Source organism: Chionomys nivalis, chromosome 24 (genome assembly GCF_950005125.1).
Source record: "Chionomys nivalis chromosome 24, mChiNiv1.1, whole genome shotgun sequence".
In the NCBI taxonomy this organism is placed as follows: domain Eukaryota; kingdom Metazoa; phylum Chordata; class Mammalia; order Rodentia; family Cricetidae; genus Chionomys; species Chionomys nivalis.
Window position 1 is genome coordinate 29,403,654 of NC_080109.1, and position 11,080 is coordinate 29,414,733.

General features: G+C 32.5%; 1 non-coding gene across 1 annotated transcript; it reads right to left on the reverse strand.

Annotated features, from left to right (window-relative positions):
• Positions 1-513: 513 nt before the first annotated feature.
• Positions 514-617, reverse strand: LOC130866133 (U6 spliceosomal RNA). The gene has a single exon (XR_009056309.1). It is a non-coding gene; the product is annotated as a U6 spliceosomal RNA (small nuclear RNA).
• Between the last annotated feature and the right edge of the window lie 10,463 nt (positions 618-11,080).

Genomic DNA, 11,080 nt, shown 5'->3' on the forward strand with positions numbered 1-11,080 from the left:
AGACAGTTTAGTTTAATAGTGAATTTTCGGTTCAGTAAGAGACAATGAAAGGATGGCAATAGAGGAAAACACTTGATGTCTCTCTCTCTGACCATGTATGTATGAACACGGGTGCATATGCAAACCTCAAACCCAAATATATGCATGCCCCAGTCCACATAAACATAAAACCTACACCAAAGTTTTAATAGGTGAAAAGCTCTTTGTTAAGACAATAAAATCAGCCTTACTTTTCCTCCGAAAGTCAGACATCACTTTAAATTTCATAAAATAATACATCCGTCTCTGTGGTGATTCTCAAATCTCTTATTTTCAATTTTTGAGAATTATAGGGAAAGTCAACATTTTTTCTTAAGTCTGCTATCTTGGCAGTGAATTCTTGGTGCCTACTTAGTATTTCTTCTATTTAAGTTTCTGTATTTTTTCATATCATACATTTTGATCATATTTTTTGCCACCTCTATCTCCACCCAAGTCTTGTTTTATCTCCTCACTAAACTTCATGTTACTTCCAAAAATATGCAACGCTTTGTGAATTTGTATGTCATCCTTGTGTAGGGCCATGCAAATCTTCTTTGTATCATTCCATATTTAGTATATATGCAGCAAGTATGCCCAATATATCTTATTTATCTCTTACATTCTCTCATATTAGACTTCTTTATAACGTAAAGAAAAGGACTGAGTAATTAATTGAGAATTATTATTATTACCACCATATTTGTAGCATAGTTGTACTTAGGGAAATTTATTCGATGAGGGCATTTCAATGTCCTTGACAGTAAATAATAAAAAAGAGGTAAACATATGTACAGAGCAAAATGGAAGTTGTTAAGCTATAAAAGGTTAAAATGTTGTTTATTTAGGACCCTAAGATTTTATATCCTAGAATATAGAACACAAGCCGGGCGGTGGTGGCTCACGCCTTTAATCCCAGCACTTGGGAGGCAGAGGCAGGCGGATCTCTGTGAGTTCGAGACCAGCCTGGTCTACAAGAGCTAGTTCCAGGACAGGCTCCAAAACCAAAGAGAAACCCTGTCTCGAAAAACCAAAAAAAAAAAAAAAAAAAAAAAAAAAAAAAAAAAAAAAGCAGAGCACAAATATTTTAAAAGAGCAAAAATGGTTCATGTTTTACAGTTGTAAAGGGTGATATAGAAAGCTTTGTGTTGGGATGATGGATAAAAACACTTGCTGCACAAACATGAGGATCTGAGTTCAAGTCCCTAGTACCTATGTGCATAAACTCTGTTTGGGTAGAGACAGGGGGTTCAGTGGGGCTTGCTGAGAGCCAAAGAAGCTCTAGGTTCAAGGTGAGATAAAGGGATAAAGTCAAGAGTTATCAATCAGAACAAACCTACTAGCTTCCTCTTCTCCCCTCTCTATGTATTCACACACAACACAAAGTTCACAAACATAAACATTAATAATAAAACACACTAATAGCAAAAGAAATCAGCCAATTGGGAAAAAGAAGTTCCATAAATCCCATCTGCAGATGTGGTGTTAAGAGCTTCTGAAATAGTACATGTGAATGGTTCGGGGAGCTCTATACATCAGTCCAAAAGTTGGCTTTTTGACAAGGGACAGGTATTTATATCATAATCTGAATATTTATATTTACCTACACATAACTCAACAATAATATGTAGTTATGAAAATATAGCTAAGATTGGGGGTTTCTTAGAAGTTTTATTCTATTATTCCCTTTAATATACCTCAGCACAATGATGTTGGCCACTCTGAACAGATACTGATAAATTTTAAATACTTAAAGAAAATATATGTTTAAAAATGTATATATTACCTTTGATGCTTGGTTTATTCATTTCTGGTAATAGTTAATTTTGTTTTAAAATAATTAATCTAAATGCATTATAACTTTCCATTTACATTTGAATTACAATAATAAATGGTTTAAAAAGTTATATTTTTCAAAGTCATATTTTTTTTGGAAAACAAAATCTTCTTTGTGAATGTATGAATTACTGTTTCTTATATATTTTGATAGAAGCATGTAATTTTATAGAACTGCAGAAGGTTATATTTCAAAAATTGAATCTCATGAGGTTAACTAAGATGATTTTTCAATTATTAAATACATGTTAGATAGTAAAAGTCTAAAAATAATTTGAGTAAATAAAAATATATAACCTTACATTTCTCTATGAGGTGTTTTGTTTCATCAGGTCCAAATTAGTCATGCATATGATTTACACAAGCTTAAGAGAGACCAAAACCTCAGCTTGGAGAAAGGAAAGTGGACACAAAGTCTCACACCAGCCAAGAAGCTACTTACAGTTGATAGTGCTACCAGATGGAAATCACTGTTTTTCAATGGAACGATACTTGGTAAATCAAGCACACCACAGAGCTCCTTGCTCAAATATTGTATCCAATTCTCAAAGAGTAAAACAAAACATACTAACATTATAACCTTTCACATTATTTTGGAAAGATTTTAAAATATCAAAAGGGAGTGTTTTGTTTTCGATTAAAACTGTAATGGAAAGGGTAAATGACACGAATGATGCAAATGTTGGTTTAAAGCATGTAGTACAATAATAACTATCAGTAACAAATACAGTAGCAACAAAAATAACAATCTGCAAGCTTCTACCTAAATGCTCTGTAATTGTTATTATTTTACTCTGTTTTTTTTTTTTAAAATTCTGTTCTTTCCTCTTAGCACTGCTTTCATAGTGTCCCATAGGTTTGAGTATGTTGTCTCTTTATTTTCATTAAATTCAAGGAAGACTTTAATTTCTTTCTTTATTTCTTCCTTGACCCAGGTGTGGTTCAGCAGTTGACTGTTCAGTTTCCATGAGTTTGTCGGCTTTCTGGGGGTAGCCTCATTGTTAAATTCTAACTTTAATCCATGGTGATCTGATAAAACACCTGGTCACTAAAATTTTTTTGTATCTGTGGAGGTTTGCTTTGTTACCGAGTATGTGGTCAATTTTCAAGAAGGTTCCATGAGCTGCAGAGAAGAAGGTATATTCTTTCCTATTTGGGTCATTTTCCTGGTCACTAACAAAAATATTAGAGTAATCTCCAGGCGGTGGTGGCGCACGCCTTTAATCCCAGCACTCGGGAGGCAGAGGCAGGCAGATGTCTGTGAGTTCGAGGCCAGCCTGGTCTACAAGAGCTAGTTCTGGGACAGGCACCAAAGCTACAGAGAAACCCTGTCTCAAACCCCCCACCCCCCAAAAAATTAGAGTAATCATGACATCTAATTTCATTTGAAATCTTATTGATATTATTCATAAAACATTGATAAATATAATAAATTTTTTAATGCTTGAAAACCTTTTCTGTCTCTTAAAATATCTCAGTGGATCTCAGTTTTCCTTGGCCAATGATGGATGCAATAAAATCAGTGTATCATGGCTCCTTCCCATAGAAAATTCATGTACACACTGTCTTATAAGTTTGGATATCTGATTATTAACAGAAGTCAGTGTTGCAATATTTTCTCACAAATGGACCCAAATTCATTTTAAAGCCACTGAAATTGATAGTTTATTTTGAAATTATTTTCATTTTTTAATGTAAAGTTTTGGCCACAGATAGGAATTTAAGATAATCTCTGAATCGTGTTAGACATTGTTGTTTTTTCTCAATTCCATTGAATGTTTTTGCATGAGAATCCTAAAGTTTACATAATAATCCACAATGACTTATGCATTGAAATCTCACGGCTTTATTAGCTCTAGCTTGTATATCTGACCTGATGAACTTTTGAAATTTTATAATTTAAAATGTTCACAGTCTCATTTATAAAATTGTGTAGATTGTTTACATAAAATATCTAAAATAAAAGAATATATATTCACTTATATAATGCATTATACTGTTCTCAAAAGAGACAATACCTACTCAATCGTAAATATAATTGGCTTATGTCTGATGTGGTTTCCTCAAACAATCAAGAGACACAGCTATGTGAGATGCTGCTTAGGTAACAGCTTGTATGCTGCAGTGGGCTTTAAAAAATATGTATAATAACTGCACAGTTGTATTCACAGTTCATCATTACTTATAATGTTATAAATACCTGTTCCCTTGTGTATGTTTCTGTTTATGTCTATGGATTGTGAACTATATAATAAATATTAAAACATACTGCTTGGCATATGCTTTTTTCTTGTACATTTTTTTCTCTTAAATGGCCCTCATCTTTCTATATATCTGAATCAGCCTACATGACAGGCACTGATTATTTAATTTATTGATAAATTATGACATTCTGCAGGATAAAATGTGAAGTTTTATTCTTCAGAGAATGGATATTCATCACCTTAAACTGTTCCACCCATTGCTTCTTCTCTGAGCTTAATTATCTATTAGAAGTGATGTCAGCACACAATTTTTTACAAACAAGATTAAAGGCCAAATTAACTTTCATTGCTTATCAAACAAATCTTTCTTTGTATTCTCTGAATGTCAAGCAAGAACCATCTCAAGAAAACATCACTTCAAAACTCCTCTATTTGGTTGTCTACATAAATAGAAATCACGTAGCCAAAGTCTACAATACATTTAATGCTGTTGCATTACATTAGGTCTTTTTCTAAAACATATTCATATTTGAAACTAGTAAAATTCTGTCACAGAGGTATGTGTCGTATTTATTTATTTAAGAGGTTTATTTATGTGCATGTTCCTGGCATAATAACATGCTTCTGGGAGTGTGATCCCATGTGTACTCCTGAGAGCACACAATGGAGGTCAAGGAAGGACATCTCATATCATCCTCTATTACTTTTCAACATATATTTTGAGACACTTTTTTGCTGAATCTGAAGTTCACTGTTTCTTTAGTCTGGTTGGTCCCTATTTGACTGACAGTCTCAGCCACAAACACTTGGGTGACAGAAAGATACAGTCATGCAAGGCTTTCCTGTGGGTACTGCCTATTTGAAGTTGGGTTGTCTGGATTGTATACCCAGTGTTTCTACAAAGCAAAGCATCCCTGAGACTGGGATCTATATTTCATTTGTGACAAAATAGGAAGCATTCTTATAATAGATAATAGATGTACAGTGAGCATATTTTTTGTACAAACTAAACTGCTTTTGTGAAATTTACTTGGTGACACTAACAAAGAATGAAGCACCAATATTATTATTTAGTGCTATTCTGCACGTAACTGTGAATTGCTTTCTAATAAATTTTACAACTGTCTTTGACTACCTTGTCAATTTGCGGCAGAATGGTCTACTTAAGATATTTTTTTTCAAAAATTCTCTTTGATTCAAAGACACACTCTCTGCATAAAATTTAAAGTAAAATGTAATGTTCTTTTCACATTGAGTTTCTTTATATTCCAAAAATGCTTTGATCAGGTCATTATTATTTTCATAAAAATCATATTCATATATATGCAAATTTTGAAGAATACCAAGTTTTATAACAACATATTCAAACATTTTAGCTATTATTATGATTAATATAAGTTTGTATTTTAGCATGAGTGATCTTAATTAATGCATGCAATTTTAAATGCTAATATTTTATACATAAAATAAATTTAAATTTTTATTAAAATATGGGGCTATATTATTTTAACATACAAATAATTGTCTGGAAAATTTAATTACTTTAAAAATCCTACTAATGAAACCATTGTCATATGTTAAGTCTAATATAATCCTTTGGTGAAAAATACATTTGACAACATAACTCAGATATGCGATCAAGCTCATATTTTTAATAAAGTTTTTGGTAACAAAATGTTTTAAAACATCGGTATTTACACCTATCTTCTGCCTACTTTTGTATCTTTCACTTTGTAAATACACACTTCTTTTCTCAACTTTTTTTCTCAGCCTGTATCTTTGGTGAACTCAGCATTTTATTAGAAATGAGCTTGTGAACTACATTGTGCCCTTCATATACCATCCAGTGATAATAAAAATTGTGAAAGTTCACGAAAAACATTGGTTTGAATTTGAGACTTCACCTTGTTAGCTGTTTCTATAAGGTTTACTTCCCCAGTTAAAATTATCAATAGCAGCAGCCTCAGTGATGGCTGCACTGTTAGTGAGCTTATTGGTCTTTCCTTGATTAGATTCTAAATTTTTAGCACTCCCAAGATGGCTCACAACCTCCTGTAATTCCAAGTCCATGGGTTCTAATCTCTCCTGGTTTCCCTCAGTACCCACATAGGTGTTCTGCATATAAACTCAAGACAGACATGCACTCATATACTTAAACTAATTATTTAAAAATATGGCAATCTAAAATAAAGTATAGCTTAGGTGTTAAGTATTTTTAATTACCCAAATATATAATTTATAAAATTACTGTTATTGTGATTTTATTAATTGTCCTCATATTTTCAGGAACATTCAAGTTTTTATCCACAAATGAGGTTTTCAATTATTTGTAAATATTTAAAAGACACAAAAGTGACAAAAACAATTGTTTGTAATCATATAATTTTTATTAAAATCTGATAATTTATTAAAATCTGATAATTTAAAAATATGACAGAGTGGAAATAAATACATATTATATTGTAATAGTATATCTAAAGGCTAGAGATAACAGAAGAAAGGCAGGGTACCTATTAGAAACTGAAAGAAAAAGAGTAATAAACCCCATGATAACTTAAAGAAGACAAGAAAATAGCAATCTATTTTGGCGATAGGAGATTTCATTTTCTCCACAAAACCTGTGAAACTTTTGAGAGGTGTAGGACAATAAAATATAAAATTATGGATGAAATAAAGAATTATTGACCTTCTGTGTCAGAAACCCTAATGGGATAGGTCCCATCCAATCTTGGAGAAAATGTGTAGTTAGTAGATTAGAAACAGCATAGCTACTTGGTTCATGTGACCCTGTGATTAAATTCAGTATAACCCAGAAAAATGCCCCAAGAGCTGTATCAAACTAGAGTTTGAATTCTCAAAGGCACATTTTCAAGGTGGAAGAAATGGAATAGAGAAAATGGTTTGGGGAATAATAAATAAACTTCATTCGGCAGAATACTGGGATTAAAGATTCAGAAAGGAAACAGAATGTGTTCTCAGTAACATTACAGGGCAGTCTCCTTCTGTAAACAGAATTTTCAGACCAGATCTTGGTTTTTGTTTGTTTGTTTTTATTCTTATTTTGTTTTGGGTTTTGGCTGTTGCTGTTCCTTGTTATTTTTCTCTTTTTTACCTATCTTCATACATTGTTAGCCATCAGTACGTTCTGTAGTAAGTGTTCTTAAGATGAAGAATGAATACAGGTTAGTAATGATTCTCACTGTATCATAAGGCACTTCTTTAGAAAACAGTAGAAAGAGATTGTTTCCTGAACCTTAGACAAAGCAAGAACCTCACACATTTTATTATGCTGTTAAATAAAACAATAGACAGACCTTGGAACCACAGCCAATAAAATGATGAAATTCAGAAATGCGAAATGTTAGCTTTTAATAGAGGTAAAATTAGATTGCTATGTCTGCTGATGTCCAGGTTAAACAATATCTGACTATACAAATCTCAAATAGATTATATTTCCACTAAACTATGTTTCCCAAATAAATAAGGAAGATCTCAGAATCTAAAAAAAAACACATTAGACCATTTTTTTATGAAAAAAAGACATTAAATTTTGTTTTGTATTTTTAATTAAATTTATTCATTTATTTTACATCTCAACCAGTTTCCTCTCTCTTCTCTCCTCCCATTTCCTTGCTCCCTTCCCGAGCAAGCTAATCCACTTCTCTGTTTCTGTTCAGAAAGGGGCAGCCCTCCCATAGGTGTCATATCAAGTTGAGATAGGACTAAGCTCCTCCTTTTGTAGAGAGACTGAAGTAAGTATCCCAGTGCGTGGAATAGGTGTCTGGAAGCCAGCTAAAATGTTTGAAATAGGTCCTGCTTTCACCGCTACGAGTCCCACAAGTGCAACAATCTACATAACTGTCATACACACACACACACACACACACACACACACACACACACACAGGGCCTATCTCAGATAGTCCCATGCAGGCTCCTTAGCTACAATTCACAGCCCCAGAGAAGCTATATAAAAAGGACATTTGTTTTGAGATGCTGATTTTCATCAGTTTAACACCTTTCCTCAAAACTCATTATTACACTGGAAATGACATGGATTATGCAAATGAAACTCATCTTGTCATTTATGTTGTTTTCTTACATTTCCTAATGACATTATAAAGTTCCAATTTAATCATTTTCATCCTTTCCACAGTAATAAGGAGAAAGCTATGACTCTCTAATTTCCCTCAATATCATCTGAAGTTGAACTTGATTTCCTAACAAAATATACAAATAAAGGTCTGAATACTAAGATAAAGTAGTGATGAACAGTGTTAAAATGAAACATCATTTTACTGTTTCATCACAAATGATAAAAATCTCACATACTAGAAATCATATTAGACAAAATATATGAATAAAATGCAGTCGACACTATTTTTGTCATATTGAAAGATGTCTCATTGAATGCACAGGATAGTCTTGTTGGATTGGGATAGTTATCAGAATAATCCACAGAAGAGTTAGTGGAGAAACACAGACTATGTTCGTCAGAGTCAGACAGCCAGCTCATAATAGATATAGATGTCTTTTCAAACTGTCAAGTATGTTAAAGGTTGTCACTATTGTGACAATTGGATTTCCACTATCAACAATTTTTGTGAGCCATCATGGTAAGCGATTCAATTGTATCAGTTAAGTTTGTTTGCTCATGATCACCAAAAAATTAAACAGGAAAAGTTTATATCACCAACATGAAGAAAAAAATGTATGCCTTGTGGTAAAATGAAAGTAATTTCAAAACATATGCATAATACAAACTTACTAAAGTTTTTAGAACTCTTCATGGGACTTTCTTTTAATGGCTCCCTGCCAATGTTTCTTAGGTAAAACATGAAGGTGTTCATAAATGGTTTAGTATAAGTTCACCATCTTAGAGACAATCTGAAGCTAAACCGAGTATGGTAGGCCTGATATCATAGCATTTAGGTGGCTGAGGCAGGAAGATTGAAGGTTATAAGCTGGTCTGGGATATTTAATGAACTAGAGTTCAGCTAAATCCTATCTTAAAAATTTAAGGCAATATTATTTATGATTTAGAATCTGTTTTATAGTTGTATATTTTAAATGACTTCATGGGTCTTATTATTTTAACATAACTACAATACAAAGACTGTACTAGCTCATGTTTTGTGTGTCATCCTGAGAGAATTGACACAGACTATGTAGAAAAAGTTGCCTGTAGCTGGGTTTTAAGGAGTATTGAACATCACAGAATCATGACCATGGAAATACATATATATGTGTAATCAAACACATAATGAAATTTTAATTTACTTCCTACTGCATCTAATTCAGTCTCTAAAACTGGATCATCTGAATGTGTTTGGTGATTGGTACAAATTTAAAATGGCAGCGAGAGTGTTTGTCCCACCCTGGAGTGAAACATTTTGGAATACATTTCAGAAAATTTCAGTGTTCAGACAAAAGTAATCTTATGGTTTAGGTAATTAATGACACTAATTGGGCAAATCAGAGTTTTCAATCCATGACTCTGTCTTTCTAATATAATAATTCTTCCTCAGAGGATGAACAGTGAATGAGCCTGATTAGAATGGATACATATCAGTTTTTAAAATGAGAGATCATTTTCACAACATTTAAAGAATTAGTTATTTTGAAGTATATGATCTTATGAAAAATTACCAAAAAGAGTTGTATTTTTCTTAGTAAGAAAATGTAAGTAAAGCATTTACAATATTTCAGCTGTTGCCTTTATTCGTAAAAAATACATTTATAATCAATAGTCCAATTTTTATAAACCATGAAAAATTAATTCTGTTCTTGAAACAATATAAGTGTATCCTCAAAAATGTTAGGTGCAATGTGATCTAAGCAATTCCACTTCTTGTTATTTATTTTAGAAATTAACTCAATGCCTCTAATGATAATGGCATTTCTAAGTTCATTGCAATACTGTTCATTAAAGACAAACATACAAGCAAAATAATAGCAACCAATAAATAAAAAAATGCAGTGTATGTAAACCTTGAGTGATGGCTGATCTTAACTGTCAGCCTGACTCAATTGATAAACACAAGAGAAAACCTTAGCAAGTGTCTATAGGAGAGTTTCCAGAGAGGAATGTGAGAGGTATCAAAACGTGAGTTTACTGCCTTGATGGTACATACCATTAGTAGTGGCATCCTTTCTCTGCTACCTAATCCTTCAGGGTGTACTGATCAACCATATCACAACCTCCCTGGTAACATTAATGGAAATCAAATGTCAAGCCAAAGAGTATCGTTCACCATTAAGAGATGAATTTGGAGAGAGTTGATGATCAGTGACAGAGTTCTTGCCTTACATCCACAATGCCAAGAAAAGGTAATTGTGCAATACGTAGCATCAATTATAAACCTAATGAAAGACTCCTGTAAATTAGTAACCTATTTGAAGAAATTAAAACATTCTATTTCACACAAATGAAACATCTAACAGAGTCATGTTCACAGAATTAAACACTAGAAGGTTGGCTGTGAAGGAATGACGGAAAATAAGATGTTAACCAATGAAAAGTATTTCATTAGAGCAGTGTTAAGTGTGCTCTAGAAACTGCAGTCTGGCTCTATGCATACTAAAGGGAGACTTAATTAAAAAGAAAAATCAGGGTTCCCTCATGTTTTAGAAGTCAGAAGATTCTTCCATGACTCTAGAAAGCATTAGAAAAAAAATGTGTTTTTTTCTTTTTGTTACTTTAGCAAATTGTAGCTTCTTTAATCTCTGAGTCTAAAGTAGCACATTATCCTCAGCTATAACATGATCATTTTTCCTTAACATCTACACCAAAATGCCAGTATATTGAGAAAAGGGTTAATATGTACATTCAGGAAGGTGGAGAGGAACATCATGTTGGATGTGCAGAGGCATAATCTGCAGTTCATTTTGCCCTTTTCTTGATTGGTTAAATATGTACATGTATTTATTTTAGTTTTATATTATTTATTTATATATTTTTAGATAAAAAGCAAAGAAATACAGGGCAAATATTCTCTCACCATTGACCCTAGCCAAGCACT